This window comes from Peromyscus leucopus, chromosome 20, assembly GCF_004664715.2.
Source record: "Peromyscus leucopus breed LL Stock chromosome 20, UCI_PerLeu_2.1, whole genome shotgun sequence".
NCBI lineage: Eukaryota > Metazoa > Chordata > Mammalia > Rodentia > Cricetidae > Peromyscus > Peromyscus leucopus.
The window spans coordinates 29,681,590-29,699,005 of record NC_051080.1 but is presented as its reverse complement, the minus strand read 5'-3'; the positions used below and the strand labels follow the sequence as shown (position 1 = coordinate 29,699,005).

General features: G+C 46.9%; 1 protein-coding gene across 2 annotated transcripts in view; it reads left to right on the top strand.

Moving 5' to 3' along the window:
- The window catches only part of Kcnk9 (potassium two pore domain channel subfamily K member 9), a 40,200-nt gene that overhangs the window by 772 nt on the left and 22,012 nt on the right, over nucleotides 1-17,416 (top strand). The window lies entirely within an intron of this gene.

The following is a 17,416-nucleotide window of genomic DNA, read 5'->3' as shown; positions in this document are numbered from 1 at the left end:
GGCCTTTTGGGAGCCAAGATTTCAGCACCCATTATCCTTCCTTTGAGTTGTGGAGTGTGTTAGGTCCCAGAAGAAGAGTTTGCTCTTCTTTGGTTGGGATGGGGTTGGCAGCAGGTGACCTGCAATGCGGTCCTGGTGGGTTGGATAGGGCAGTGGGTGTGGATCAAAAAGAGTCTGGATGTTGTTTGAAAACGGGGGGGGGGGGGGAGTTTAACTCACTCTGGGAAAGAGTCTGGTACAGATGGGATTGCTTATAGGTTCCCACACTCAGGTTACTGTCCACAGAGCAGTCTCTGGTGGCTCCCTATGGCTGTACCCCACTGAGGCTGGGGTTGGGAGACACCTCTAGATTGGCACATGAAGACCTGTGGAAATCTGAGTGCCACACTTCATCCCAGAAGATGGGGTAGATGCCCTTCTGGTAGGAGGCAGAATGGTGTCTCTGGCTGGCCACTTGCCCTGTCATGGCAGAATGCCTAGGGCCATCTCCTTAGATCTGTGAGGACCAGAATGTTGACTCAAAGGTGGTCTCTTTTGCCCCTTATGAGAATCCATCTTCCTTTCCCAGACCTCCCTCTAATTTTCCTATGATACTTTTTTTTTTTTCCTGAAAAGCTCTGCATTACTGGAAGGGGGGGGGGAGGGTGGAAAGACACAGGGTTTCAGGGTGCCATATGCAACAGGAAACACCAACCCAGGACAGACTCTTTCTTGCTTGCTTGAAAGGACTTTTTAAGAGTTGCATTTTAAAAATATGTGCTAAATTGGTGCAGGTTTTTTATGTTTGGGGAAAGGAAGTCAGCCTTCCGTTGTCCACATAACCAGTTTTGCCAGGTTGGAGAAGAGACCAGCAGGTCACTGCGTCATTTCTGTCTTTGAACTGTGGTGGTGATACACAGATGTGCAAGTCATTGGTTCTGGTGGCAGGTATCTTTGCTGGGAGGCAAGAATATGCCTGTGACATAGATGGAGGGGAGAAATTCCATGGTCCCCTAAAAGTGCCTTTTGTGATCCAGCTCTGAAACAGGGGGATTTATTTTTCAGGCTGGTTCCCTGTAGTAAAACCAGCACAGAAAACTGTTGACTCGTCCCAAGATGTGGGTGACACAGGGAGAGGGCTGGGGTTAAAAGCAAGCACAGTCATGTTGCAGCATTCCTTAAAAAAGTAATTGAGGTTGAGGAAGCTCTCATTGGGGTATGCCTCCTTTATTGATATGATTGGCAGTACAGGACAGAAGCTTCTAATATTTGAACTCCAAGGGAAGAGAAGCTAAAAGCAACTGCTGTCTTAGCCCCCCCCTCCCCAGACAAGGGGCTCTCATCAAGACAGGATCAGGGTCACTTGAGAAAGAGAAATATGTTGGCTTTTCTCATTTCCCTTATTGGGTTTTCTACTGATTTGAGGAAAACATTGGAAACACACACACACATGCTTTCATGTGCATACACATGCACATGCACACATACATCCACACTCATGCATATTCATATGCATGCATGCATACACATGCACACACACACATACATCCACACTCATGCATATTCATATGCATGCATGCATGCATACACATGCACATGCACACATACATCCACACTCATGCATATTCATATGCATGCATGCATGCATACACATAAATGCATATACATACAAACACCCACACTCTCATGCATATTCATATGCATGCACAATACACTTACATACATGTACTAACACACACATAAACACAATACTCTCATATACATGTACACGTATGCATGCACATACATACACACTCACTCACTTGCATACATGCACACATGCATACCCCCATGTACCCATACATACACATGTACCCATACATGGATGTACACATACACATACTTGCATGCATATATACACACATGCAGGCACATGCATGCAGAGAGATACACATCCAGACATGCACACTCATATGCACACACACCCCACATGCATCTACACACTTACTTGCATGCATTCATACATACCTGCATACATGCACACACATACACATGTCCTAAGGCATCTGGGCTTGAGTGCAAAGAGTGAAATCTAGAGCCTGCCATATAGGAAGACTACAGTGATGCCATTTTCTGACCTCCAGCCTCAGTTTCCCCACCTGGAGAAGGGCTATTATATAATAACCATTGGCAAGTGGCCTTTCCTCATCAGCTGTGGGCATGCAGGATCCCTACTCCAGTCCTGCACACTGCATTGCTTAGTAGGTGCTGAATCTATGCGCTTGCTTTTGACTGACTGAGCCTCTCGCTACCTGGTCCTCTCAGTCATCCACAGAAGCACTTACATCTGTAGGAGACAAAGCACCTTTACGGTTACTCGTGTGTTTTCTTTTTTTTTTTTTTAAATACAAATGCAAATGAAAGTGCTGTTCGGTCCAGGATAAAAGCCAGCCCCCAAAGGAATCATCTTCATCTTCTATTGGGCATGATGTTGGCAAAAAGGAGGCTCATTTTCACAGCTTTCCTTTTTCACTAAGTTTGGGTGATTTCTAGTGTGCATGCGTGTCAACTCTGCACCCAACACTTCGGTTGTGGCAGGAGCCCTGAAGCTGGCTAGTGAACTTCTTAGAAGCAGTTATTAGCTTCCTCTGGGAAATGGATTCTCAAAACGTACATAATTACTACTTCATTTCAAAGCTGTGGCTAGGCCTTCATGCAAGACTTTGGAGGCTATGACATGGACTCTGGTCCTAGCTCTCTGGGGAGTCCTGCACATAACAACTGCCCTCTTAATCAGGTCCAGTCCTGGTGCCCATTCTTTCCAGGGCTTCCAGGTTGCTGCCACTTGTAGCTCTCCTTAAAGGATCTTTACTGTGTGGTTTTCAACTTGGGTGAGACTCCCTTGCTTGTAGCCCACTGACCCGGATTGGCTGTGCAGTTGAAGCATCCCCTCCCAGACCCACTGATGCAAGTGGGAGAAGGAAGTGGTGCTGAGGGGGCGGGGTCTGCATGGGCATAGGAGGTTTATGAGAATCATCTCTGCTTGGGGTTGAGGTCTTGGAGCTTGCAAAATATATGGCTGGTATAAACTTATTGCCTCCCACAGTGGGAGGTTCAAGCTAAAACTACCCCCACAGTCAACCTCTTTGCACAATGTACCAGAGATGGAATTTCCATCACACTTGGGTTTTTCATTCTAACATCTGTGATCTAGGTTGGCTACCTTCAGGATCATTAAAAAGGAAGACATCAGAAGCCACCTGCGGAACTATGGCTGACAATGTAAAGGCTGGTTTGCCATGGGGAAGGAGGGTTGGCTTGTGGGTTTTCTTCTCTAGCTACAGTTTTGGGGGACAGGGGAGAAGCACACACTTCCTGACTCTCTGAGCCCATCTAAAGCTGAAGTTGCTTCCAGATTGTTCTAGACAGATAATCAAACTCTTTCCTTTCCAAGGTAGAAGCAGACTTTTCACAAAATGGACAGCATTCATCACAGGTTTGGGTGGTGGGACATGGTTCACATTCTTGTCAAGGACCTGCCCTGCCTTGCGTGTGCTGCCTGCTTTGATGCTCTGGGGACAGTCTAGATGACAAGATAAGGTCTGGCCTTGGCAGAAGGTGCTGGAAAACCAGGTAGTTGGATGTAGTCTAGTGTGGAGCACAGGTACAGCTAAACTCAGTGAGAATCTTTATCTGTTCCGTGCCATCCACCAGGCTAAACACACACACACACACACACACACACACACACACACACACACACACACAGCATCCTTACCCCCCACAGAGCATCCTTAACCCCCCCCAACAAACAAAGCATCATTACCCAGTATACAAACACCTGCCTCACCGAGTCCTCCAAGCACCGCCCTTGCCCTCCTCCGCTCCAGTCAGTCTCAGCTTTGTGGATTCTGATCATTCTACCTCAGGTCTGAACTGCCTTTGTTCCCTGAACCTACAGTGTCCAGCACAGTAGTACATGCCATAGAGCAGGCATCTCACAAAGGATTGCAAAGCTGAAGCAGGACCAGTGGGTCAGACAGGCTGATGCCTGAGGAATCATGGAGCTTAAACTCTCTCTCTCTCTCTCTCTCTCTCTCTCTCTCTCTCTCTCTCTCTCTCTCTCTCTCTCTCTCTCTCTCTCTCTCTCCTCCCTCCCTCCCTCCCTCCTCTCCCTCCCTCCCTCCCTCCTTCCCTCCTTCCCCTTCTCCCCTCTCTTTCTCTCCCTCCTTTCTCTTTTCACCCATGAGTGTTCTGCTTGACAGATGAGGAAACTGAGGCAGAGAAGGCAATGAATACCAAGGTAGAGTATAGATGTAAACAGGGTCTCCTTACTGCAGGCTCTAGCTGGAAGTCAACGCAGGTGTCACGATGGGTCTGTGTGCCTGCCTCACATTCTCTTACATTTGGGGAGCCTGCTCAGTCAGGTCCAGAGGATGGGTAGCCTTGGGAGCAAGAGGGTTCTGTAGTTACCCACTAAATAAATCTTCCTTTTAACTAAGTGGAGTGGCCTTAATAATTTCACCAATAGGGTTCACCTCTATCCACCCGAGCTTGTGTGCTCGTTCACTCTGTAACCACACAGCCACTCAACCAATCTGCCACCCGCCATTTTAACATTACATCTTGGGTGGGCTAGCCATTCATGGCCTCACCCAACACCATAATCCACCCATTCATTCTCCATTAGCCAGTCATCCTCCAGTCCTTCGTGCACTTGGACAATTTATTCCATCACCCAACACTGCACCACTCAGCCCTGCAGACACCTGCCATTCAACTTCTATTGATGCACACGGCAGTCGTTGAACTTTTCGCTCAGCATCTGACATTGTGTCACTCATCCTCTGTGAACCTGTCCTTCATTCCCCCATCTCACATACCATCACTAGTTTCTACACACACCTGTCATTCATTCCCTGACCAGCCACTGCCTCGCTCAGTCCTACACATACCTGCCCTTCATTTCCCATCAGCCACTGCTTCATTCACTGCTCCACAGGCACCTCTCCCTGTCCCACCCACTCTCATACCACCCACTCTTCCATGAAATTCCTCTCTCTGACATGGGGTGTCACTTGGTTCTGCATAGCCTGTCATCAGTTGCCATCCTTGCATTGCTCAGTCCGCTGCACACCTGCCGTTCACTCCCCCATCAACCATCACGCCACCAGGTTGTCTACACACATAGAATCCTTTCACACAGCTACCTCTGTGTCACTTGGGCCTCCATCCCTCTGTCATTCATCCTTGCCCCTGACACTGTATCTGTCACAGAGTTACTGGATGCCTATGATCCATTTTCCTTGATAGCCATTGTGTCACGTGGTCCTCCGTAGAACTAGCTCTCCCATCCAAGTCTCATTTGGTCCTCCACCCCCACTCCATTCATCTCCCCATTCACTATTACTTCACTTGGTGCTCCGTGCCCTTACCATCTGCTTCTTTATCTCTGCCCACTTTTCACTCACCTCCCTCCCTCCCATTATCTCTTCAACTATTTCGTCCTCACATAGTTGTTTTATATGGTCTCCCCACAACTGTCACTCAGACATCCAGCCGCCATCTCATCGTTCAGCTCTCCACTCACCTGTCATTCACTCCCCAGCCTCTCTTTGTATAACGAAGTCCTCCACATGCCTGCCACTCCCCCCTCTCTACCATTGCCTTAGTTTTCCCATGATCTCATATAGTTTCCCTCTGACACATCATCACTCATGTGTCCGGGCACCTTCCATCCTCCCATCTCCCACTGGAACTCAGTTCTTCATACCTATCGCCCATTTCCTTGACGCCATTCTCTCAGCCACCATACACTGCTCATCCATCCCCCCCACCCCCATCTTTCATTGTGTCACTCGATCTTCCAGGTACCTGTCACTCGAGCCCTACCTGCCACTGTAACTCTCAGTTCTCCAACCCCCTCTCATTCACTTTTTCCAGCCCACCTCTGGACCACACAGTCTTCCATGGCACTGGTCCTTCATTTTCCATGGAACGCTAAATCCCTCCAACCTCCATGCCCTCTCCCTTCACTCCACCGCCTTCCACTGGACCATTCTCTCTCTCTAAACCCACCATCCATCCCCTCATCTGATGTAAATTGTTCAGTTCCTGCCCTGCCTGTCAGTCATTTTCCCTCCTGAGATGGTGTTGCTCATTTCTTCAAGTACTGGTCATTCATTTTCCATCTGCCCATGTCCACGTCATTCATCCCCCCACCTGTCTTTCTTTCTCCATTCACAATTGTACCATCCGGTTCTCCCTATACCTGTTACTTGTTCCATGTCCAGCACAGCTCTGCTGAGCTTTCACGCACCTCCTATCATTCCCCTCCTGCCATTTTGTCCCTCAAACCTTCCAGTATTTCCTCTATCCACCACAGTGTTATTCAATTGTCCAGCTGCCTGCCATTTATTTCTGGACCCATCATAGCTTCTTTTAGGTCATCCACCTACATCCTGTCATTCTTCTACTATCTGTTAGTGCATCATTCATTCCTCAATGCACCTGCTATTCATTCTTTCATGCCCCATTACATCATTCAATCCTACATGTACCCATCATCTGTTCCCATATGTACAACATCACTCATTCCTTGAATGCATATGTCATTCATTCCCTTATACACCATTAATCACTCAGATCACCTTGCAGCTGTCATTCATTCTTCTATGTACCATTACATCATGCAGTCCTTCATTACTCAGCACTCCACGTCCCTGTCACTCATTTCCTTAAGAACCATTAGATCACTTAGCCCTACACACACCTGTCATCCATTCCCCTATGTACAATGTTATCACCCAGTGCTCCATGTCCCTGTCACTCATTTCACCAAAGCTATTACATCATTCAATCCTCACTGTATCTATCATCCATTCACTATACAAGGATATCACTCATTCCTAAATGTACCCATCATTCCTTATACCCCATACACCACAACATCACTGAGTCCTCCATGCACATTAACTATCCTCTACACCATGACACCAGTCAATCCCCCATGTCACTGTCATTCATTCTCCATGTACCATGATACTACTTAGTCACTCCTGCCCCTGCCAGTTATTATCCTATACAGTATTACATCACTTCCCCATGTCCCCACCACTCCTTCCTCCACACACCTGTTGTTCATTTCCCTGTGCACCACCATGTCTCTCAGTTCTCCGTGCACCCGCCATTCATTCTAAGAACCAATGATTTCACTCCATCCTCCATACTCCTGCCATTCATTCTAAGAACCAATGATTTCACTCCCTCCTCCATGCTCCTGTCACTCATTCTAAGAACCAATGATTTCACTCCCTCCTCCATGCTCCTGTCACTCATTCTAAGAACCAATGAGTTCACTCCCTCCTCCATACTCCTGTCATTCATTCTAAGAACCAATGATTTCACTCCACCCTCCATGTTCCTGTCATTCATTCTAAGAACCAATAATTTCACTCATGCTCCATACTCCTGTCATTCATTCTAAGAACCAATGATTTCACTCCACCCTCCATGCTCCTGTCATTCATTCTAAGAACCAATGATTTCACTCATGCTCCATACTCCTGTCATTCATTCTAAGAACCAATGATTTCACTCCATCCTCCATGCTCCTGTCATTCAATCCCCTGCACATCATTATGTCACTCAGTTCCCCACGCACCTGCCATTCATCTTCTCATGTACTTTCTCGTTACATGGTTCTCCATGAAACCATAATTCATTACCCATCAGCTGTTGCATCATCCAGCCATCCACTCACCCACCACTCTTTTCTCCATTTGGTAAAGGTGTCACCAGCTCTTCCATGCAATCATCACAGTTTCCCCATTACTCCTTGTGTCTCCAGCCTTCCGCCATTTTCTCACTCCTCCATCTGCCATTGCCTCACTCGGTGCTCTCTGCAGCCATAATTTGGTCCTTCCTCTGCCCTTACATCAGTCTGCTGTGCACTACCATTCACGATTCCAGTCACTGTATCAGTACGCCACGCACACACTTGTCACTTATTCTCCTCTCTGACCTTGTCACACTCATTTCTCCATGCACGTGTTATTCATTTCCTCACTGGGCCCAGTGTCACTCAATTTTTCATACACCCATCATTCTTTCACCCTTAAGCCTTGTTTTGCTCAGTCCTTAAATCTGTGGCTCATTCTATTCTCTGGCGTTGCATAACACAACCCTCCACTCTCTCAACATCTGGCCCCACTCCCCACCTATCAGGGCACTACTATGTCTTCCTGTACCTGTCATTCATTCATCCTTTACACCACATTGCTCCCCACCTATCAGGGCACTACTATGTCTTCCTGGCTTTCATTCATCCTTTACACAACATCACTCAGTTTTCTGTGCACTTGACATTCATTTCCCCTCTGCCAATATATCACTGGGCTGTCAGTGCACCTGTCTTTCATTCTTCATTCTACCAGTGCATCGATCAGCACACTTGTCACCTGCCATTATTTCCAACATCTGACATTGTATCTGTCACTATCTCCATCGCCTTCATTTCCACATCTGCCATTGTGTTTGTAAATGCATTCATTCTCCTCCCTTTCATTTTCTCCTTCCTTCCTCCATAAACGTATCACTAATTCTTCTGTCTGGTGTTTTTCTTATTCTTCCACAATCCTGCCATTTATTCTCCTACCCATCTCGTGTCATTCTTCCTTTTTACTAACTCATCTTCATCCACCATCTACTATCATGTTACTCATTCCTCACTTGCACCCACCATTGCATCACAAGTCCTCCTTGCAGCTTTCACTCATTCCCCTGCCTGCCTTTGTATCATTCTGCTACTCAAATACCTGCCATGTGTTCCCTGATTCTCCCTTGTATTCAAGGTCGACTCTACACCCATCATCCATTTCCTCATCTGCCACTAAAGCACCGAGTTCTCCTGTGGCATTCCTTCCCTCATTTGCCATTGTATCATGCTTTCAGGTACCTGTCACTCATCTGACAGACACTACTGTATCATTTAGCTCTCCATGTGTTCATTCATTACCATTCAATCACTGTCCACCATGCTTCTCTCATTTACTTCTGCATTCAGTCCATCCGTGCATTCAGTCATGCACCCAGGAAATCTTCCTCCCAAATTGTAGTTGATTCTGAGCGGGGGTATAATGGCTGCTGATACAGGACAGGGAAGGCTAAGCAGAGCCTGGAGTCCCAACTGTAAAGAGGCAATGGGGCTTGGGAGGCTGATTTAAGGAGGTATCCATACTGGAGGTAAGCTTTTTTTTTTTTTTTTTTTTTTTTTTTTTTTTTTTTTTTTTTCTGATGGCACCTGGGTGATGAAGAATTCTAGCAGCTGAGAAGATTAGTGTGGTGTTGGTTGGGGATGATGTTCAGGCCAGGGAGCCTAAACACAAAAGAAGTGGAAGCTAGTGTGTATTGTTTTACAAAATGACTCTCATTGTGAAGGAGAAGTGTAAGTGATGGTAGAGAAGGCTTACAGAATATACAAAAGCAATCTCACCCCTTCACATTCACCTTCTTGGTGTTATTTATGTGTGATACTAGAATCATCCAACAATTGTGCATAGCTGCTTATAGCATAGAACCCAAGAAACAGTGAATTAAGAGAGCAGTGGTTATTATTCTAAATTAGGAAGCCTGGATAGACAGATGCCTGCAAAGCTTTAGCTCATATCTTTCAGCTTAGCTATCTTAGCTCACAGCTTACCCCCACTCACACACTCTGACTGAACATATGTGTTTTATTTGGCTCTTACATTGTTTGAAAACATGGAGCATTAGCTAAGAACATTTATTGATTTATTATAGTAGGTTACCTTGATATTTGCTTTTTTATTTATAAACACTTGTTTTACTTTATTTGGCTTCCCCCACCCAACTTCATGTGCTGACAGTCAGTATGCTTTTTCCTTTCCCTTAAAATACTAAAGGCTATGTGTTGTCCTCTGTTTGCCACTTTGGCTGCATCCTATGGCCAGTTATTTATAAATAATTTGCAAGTGAGTTTTTTTCTTACAATCAATGATCTGCAAGTGATTTTTAAGTGAGCTTTTTATTGTCATCAATTATCTATAAATAATTTATGACTTTATTTTTTTAATTCAAGAGTTAAGTGTGTGAGTTCTACACACTTATACAGTCATACAACATACATGCACATAAAAGCTTGTTAGTAGAGAGATTAGAATCATGAGCTTTGGAGCTGATTATCATTGACTGTCATTTGTTGAGCAACCTTGGGCATGTGATTTTACCTCTCTGTGCTTTGCCCTGTACCATCTATAAAATATGGAGAATAATACCAAATTGGCTGACAAGGTGTTTGGGACAGTTAGATTTTATTCATTGCATTCTAAACACGTAAGACAGCCTACATGTACTGGGTGTTACTGTCTATAAGGACATTTCAAAATGTTCAGTTTCTCTATTTTATTTTTTTTTTTTTTAGTTTTTGTTGCTAAAGGATTTACCTTTTACTGAGTCCTTCAGCTATGAAAAGAACATTTATTTATCTGTTGTATGTAAAGTTCTATACAATTCTAGTAACTCAAACTCATGTATGTTTTCTTTCTCAAGGGCTGGGAAATAATGATTACTGGTTTTGTGGAGCCTTGTACACAGTGAGCTTAGCACACAGTGTCTCAGGCTGTCATTATGTTGTTGACTTGTATGCCTAACTGGCACATGTGCTCTGTCCAGCTCACCACCATCCCAGTACCACCACACTTAGGTCCCATCACCCACACACCCCAGACACTTGGCTCCCCGGGTTCTCCAGTGTGTGTTCCTTGCTTTGTAATGATTATTGCTGTTAAGAGTCTCCTTGGTTCCTGAGGATGATCCACTGGAGTCTTATTTGGTGATTTGCTATTGAGGTTTATCATTGTCTCCTTTGCTTTATGTACTTTGAAGCTATATGGTTAGATGCATACAGGTTTGTGTTTGCTATTTTTTTTCTTGGAAGATATACCAAGCTTCTTTATTGCATGATGCGTTTTGTCTTTCTGTCCTAATGATTTGGAGCCAGCTTTCTTTTATTAGCACTTGTTATATAAATGTTAATGTTTTTAGCTTATTTTTACACTTTTTCTTCTAGGAAGATTTTGACATGGCTTGTAACCAAAGATACAAATATAGGTGAAAAGCCAGTGTGAAAATCTGGGGATCTATGTACACTCGCCTCTGTAGGGATGGGATAGAAGTTCATATTTTCTTGGGTAGAAGGGACAAAAAGAGAACAAATGCTCTAGGTGCCGTCACTGAGAACAAATGTCATTGAGCTGCACAGGTATGTAGTCTTGCGGCTTTACTGAATGACATTGCATTCATATTTGGAACACGGAGGAGATGAAGACCACACTGAGCCCTGGCTATGCAGAGGCTGCTGAGGCCTTGGAGTACCCAGGTGAGTGATGGTGATACTTGGTCTCCAGGGTCCACTGCCCAGGATTATTTTGGGCTTTAGCTCCTTTGATTTTTCATTATTATTATTATTATTATTATTATTATTATTATTATTATTATTTAGTCAGAAGGGTTATTCTAGCCAAGATTACCCTAACACTTCTCTAGAAGCCCCACCGAACATTCTTTTTTCTCTATCTCATAGGTTAGAAGTGGGTCACGTGCCTGCATCTGCCTTTTCTCTTTAGGCTTATGAGTATGAAACAAGTCTGGACACAGGGTTGGCTATTAAGTATGATGGCTGATGATGGAGCCCTAGGGTCTGCTCCCAAAGACAGAAGCCACCAGCTGCTGTTTTGTTATCTCAGGATATCCCCCAGAGACCCCATAAAAGTGAGAATAGATGAAGGAGCCCAAATAGGTGCTGGCAGGGGAGAACCCCTTAGAGTAGAGGGGAGGGGGGTGTGAGCAAGAGGAGGCTAGCATTGGGGAGGACTTCTTAGAGCAGAGGGGAGGAGGGTGAGGAGGAGGAAGCTGGCAGCAGGGAGTACCTGAGAGTGGAGGGGTGGGTGAGCCTCTCTCTGCCTGTTTTCTTTTTCTTCTGTTCTTTGGGCATCTGCTCTGTACCCCATCTCTCAGGAGAGGACTCAAAAGCCAACAGGATATTATTGTTCCTATCCTCTTAAGCATCTGCCCTGAGCCCAGCAGTATTTCCTTATAAAACAGGATTCTAAGCACCCTGTTCCCCCAATGCTTTCTCCTTCCCACAGGTGGCATTTGCCATCAATGCCAGAACCTTGCCCTCTCCGTACATCAGACGGAAGCTGCTGTGCTCTCCTTTGGCCTCTGCTGCTCCTGACTGAAGTCCTCCCTTCTCCCGCACCCAGGAGACCCAGTCATTGGGAATGGTTTCTTTTTTCATCTCTGGGTTTTTGCTCTCCAGCTCTGCCTAGATCCATTCTGGGCACATGCAAGGCCCCTGTCTGGTTTTTTGGCTTCCTTTGGGGATGATCTAAGCATTTGTTTAAAGGGCTGGTGGGGGAGGAGGGCCACAGGGATTATGCAACTCTGCGTTCTGACAGTGTCCCACACCTGGCCTGCATTTATTGCATGCATTTGTTGTGGCTCAAGGCTGGCATTGATACACATTAAGTCCCTACCCTGCTTGAGAGCCATCAGTGGCTCCTTGTGACCCACATGGATGCTCACCCTGACCTTTGAAGTCCAGCTTCTTGCTGACATGTAGTCCTGACTGTCACTCCACCCCTGTCCCATGCAGACTGAGTCACAGGCTATGGTGGACACCCTCACCGCTCAGTACCCCTCCCCTGTACATCTTTCTTTTGCAGTTAGATGCTTCTCTCTTGGGTGTCTCTGCAGCCCCAGGGCTCCTGCCAGCTAAGCACCTGTCAACCTGTGTTACATCAGCTTTTCCCAAGCCAGACTTTGTCCCCTGCCCCCAGCACCTCTGTCCGGGGACCATGTTATTACCTGCCAGTGGCTGGGTTGTCCACCCGCCAGTGTCTAGCACTAAGCAGGCCCCCAGAGAATGTTTGTTGAATGAACATAGGCATGTAAATGGGACAGCTTTCACGAGAGCTATATTTAACTGTTCTAGAATATTCTCTGGGCCTTTCAGAAAAGCAAATCCTTGAAAAACAGCAGCCCACGAATCTGAACAGCAGGTGTTTGCAAGAAGCAGTGGGTGGGCTAGCAGGAGGCTGTCTGTTTCCCAGGAGGCCCAGGTTCACCCTGTGCCCCTCTGGCCCTCAGTAGAGCCCAAGGTGTCTGCTGACTTTACTCCTTTCTCTTTGCATCCCAGGATGTCTCTACCAAGCAGGAGGAATCTAGATGGGTAAGGCAGCACTCTAGGTTGCTGGGACCTCACCACCATGGAGGGTTATCTCTTCAGAGTCCTTAGTGAGGCTGACCCTAACAAGCTTCTAGGGTTCTGGTTCTGAGGGCAGAAAGCAGTCAGTGGCTATATATCACTTGCAGCCCCTAGGCTTGGGGTGAACTTCCTCCACCCACAGCCCTGGCTTAGTTCCCAAACAAACCTTCAGGAAATCTACAGGGCCAGGTCCAAACCACCTGCCACACCTCCCCCTTTCCTTTTGTCCCCTCCTGTTCCCACTCAGTGTTTTCAGCTGTAAAATGGGTAGAAATGGCTGCTTCCCAGAGGAAGATTTGATGAGCCACCTGGCTGGTCTCTGGGTCACAGCCAGGTAGACAGACAGCGAATGGCTCGTTATCATTCACATCATTGCCTGCCGTGGTACTTGCTGCTGCTCTGAGAGTCATGAAACAGACACCAATGCCTTATGTGTGTTTGGGGAGATGGATGCTTTTTCATGCTGCCCCTCTTCCAGCCTCAAGACTGTCCCTTATGGCCCCTCAGAAGGTGTGGTGAAGGATTCGCAGGCCCTTAGAGCTGCTATCTTCTAGGTTAGGGTAGTGGAAAATGGGACAGGAGAGCAGAGAGGGTGCTGTAGAGACAGGGTCTGGCAGAGGCTCTTGACCACAGCTAGGCTGCTTTCCTCTCTGTCGTCCTTAGGACTTAGACATTACAACTTCAGGCTCCTGCTTCCCACCACTGCTGGCCAATGCTGAGCCTGAGTCGTTCTTGGCTGGTCTAGGCAGGGATACTGCCAGCAGGAAGGGAGGCTGCCAGGTCCTGCTAGTCACAAGCACAGCTCCCAGGTCCCTGTAGTTGTGGGACCAGGTGGCTCAAATGAAGAGACCAGTGAGGTAGGGTCTGTGCCTGGGCATGTCTGGTGTTAGCAAATGATGACACTCACTTCTTCAATACAGCTGTGACATCATAGGGTGGCTATGAGTCAGGCCAGCAAATGGGCATGAGAGGTACACATGCTTCCAAGCAGGGGTCAACTTGGGCAAGGCAAGGACATGGGGTGGGGACTTAGTTCAAGCTATAGTAAAGAGCTTATAAATAACAGCAGTTTATGTCCCACAATTCTGGAGGCTGGAAGGCCAAGGCCAAGAGCAGAAGGTCCTCTTCCAAGATAGAGACAAAGACAGAGTTGACATCTCACCTCCCAAGACTATATAGAAGCAAGAACAAGGCTGCTCTCTGTCTGTCGGGTGATACTTTGAACCTGTATGGGTGGACCATTATGGCTTCAAACCCAAGTGCTTGGAAGACTTGCTGACCATGACCTCTCGGGCTTCACCCTAGGCTGAACAGGCAAGACTTAGCTAGTGGTGAGTGGGTTCAACCTGGGATTGGTTAATCACAGCATGTGGCTACCCTAAAGCTGAGGAGGATGAGGATGGGGCAAGGAGGGTCCAGGTGCCACAGAGTCCAACCCCTTGCCAGTGTCACACCCCTTACATTGCAGGAGACTCCCCAATCACTGGACTCACCAAGTTTTGTCTCCACTCTTACCCCTTTTCCTGGAGATCTAGTGGAGCTTGAGACCCTACAGGCCCCTCTGTCCGTGTGCCAGCTGTGGATCGTGGTACTCTTAGATGAAGTGTCCAGAGTCTGGGCCACCCCTGTCCCACACCCCTCTGTCTTCCTTCCACAGAGACAGTCCTCAGACCCAGGGCGTTGCCATGGGGATTGTGAGCTGGAGTCTATTTTGAGATCATGTTAGAGTGTGATTTTTTAGTTCTGTCTGGGCTGCCTGTTAGTTTCCCTGTTTGTCCAATGACGAGCTAGAGAGTTTGGAATGGTCTTGCTCCACAGATACTACTCCTTGATGTGGAGGACAGGCAGTTAGCATCCAGTCTGACCAGTACGTACCTGCTAGTGGTCCATAAGAATCTCCATGACCAGGGGATGATGAGATGACGGGATGCCTTCCTGCAGGAGGTGTCCTCAGCCGAGATTCAGCACTCCTGCTCACTCAGCTGACTGCTGCTGGCTGGTCCTGTCTACAGATGGCAAGGGAGTGGTGGATGCCCCAGAAGAGAGGGGGAAGGGCCCTTTAGCAGAGAGAGTAGCATAACAAGGGCCAGACGTGGAGGTGCTGGTGACATCTGAGAGTAGGGGTTGGTTCAGGGGCATCAGGGAGGTGAGGGCTGGCAAGTGGCTATTGCTAGGCTCCAAATGTAGACCCTAGCCATCTCCTATCTGACTTATCTGCTCAGCTTAGTCATAGGCTCTAGGTGAGGCTAGTTCACTACTTCAGAGGTCGTCTCCAGCCTTCCTTGCTACGCTCAGAGGATCCTGGGGGACTGAGGGTGAAGCAGAGCTCTGATTCCAACTTTATTGGCCTGCTCTTCCCTCCTGTTCCCATTCTGTAGACGAGGAAACTGAGGCTCAAAGGGCCCCATGGACTTTTCCAAGGTCCTATGTCATTGGCTTGTCTTTCACTTGCTATAGGCAGAAATCTTTCCCTGAAAATGCTGTTCTCTCTTCAGGGAAGCCCTCCTTGGTGACCCAGGGTGGTTACTCTCACCATGAGAGCTTTGGGGTGGGTCTCCAGGTGCACAGTATGCTGTTGGGACTGGTTGCATTTGCTTGCATTCAAGCATGTGCAACCTAATTCAGATATCTCTCTGAGCCCCGGTTTACTTACAAGAGATATGGGTATTTGTCACAGGGAGGGTTTCTAAAATACTGATGATCATAAAGTCCCCAACACAGGGCTAGGCACCTCTTGGCTCCTTCTGCCCCTCCAAAAGCAGTGGCATTCTCCCAGTATTCTCTCCCCTGGACCTGCTGGGAGTCACAGAATCTTATGCCTCAGCTGTCCCCCAGCCCAGCTCAGGGCCTGGGAAATCTGTCGAGTCAGGTTTGAATGGGGGAGAGCCAGCCAGCCTTGTGTCTGGGCGGTGAGAGGCTATTTTGGGAGCGAGTCAGGGAAGGGGTGCTGTGCTTTCTTCGCTCCTCGTGACTACCAGAGGTGGTGGAGCCCTGCACGCCTGTCCTGGATGCCTAGTGAGCGCCAAGCCCGGGACTGAGCAGGGAAGGAGAAGGACTGTTATACGGCCTGACAGCCAGAGGCCACATGAGTCTAGCCCCCACCCCCTACCACTGTCAGCTTGCCTACCACAGCAAGCAGTGTCTGAGAGAGGAGAATGGAGAGCAGGAAACTCAGATTCTGATGTGTTAGGCTAATCCCCAGCTCTCCTACCTACAGGTAGCCCATCTACCTGTCCTTTTCCAGTAAACCTTTGTCCCACCCCATCTATTTGTTTACTTATTTTCTCCCACCCATCCGCTTGCCTATTTGAACTAGTTAGCTAGCCATTTATCTAACCACCTATCTGCCCATCCATATTCTATATATCCATCCACCCATCTGTCTGTTTTTAACCTTTCATTATCTATCCACCAATCTATCTTCCACCACATTCCATGTGCAAATCCATTCATCTCTTCATTATCTACTACCTATTTGTCCATCCATTATCCATCTATTCATTTTCCATCATGATACCATGCATCTGTGCATCTATGCATCTTCCCTCCATATACTATGTACCCATCATTCCATTATTTCATTTTTCTATTCATTACTCATCCATCCGTCATCCATCCATCTATCGATCCATCCATTATCTACTCATCCATCTTTCTGTCCACTATTCATCCATCTATTCTCTGTATATCCCTCAACTACCCATCAACCCACCCACTCATGCTCTTGCCTTTCTATTCCATACAGCTATCTGTCCATCCATTGCTCATCCATCCATATATCCATTCATCTATTAGTCTATCCACTCTCCATCTTCCATCAAACTTTCAACTATTCATCAATCCCCCTACCCATTTTTATCTCCATCCATATTCCATGCATCACCCATCCATTATCAATTCACCTTGTACCCATCATCTGTTCACCCATTTCTCCATCCACTGGCCCACACATCATTTCCAAGCAACCATCCTTTCATCCATCATCTATCTACTCTTTTTGCCCCCAAATACTGTCATCTGTGTTTCCTGTTGTACTGAGCCGCACAATAGATGGTAAACAAGTTACACTGATAATCTGCTTTCTCTACTAGAGATCTCCACTGACAATGAATTTGGCACTTACAGTGTGAAACTTATAGTATCCCTAGATGCTTGGAAAGATTTGAGCAT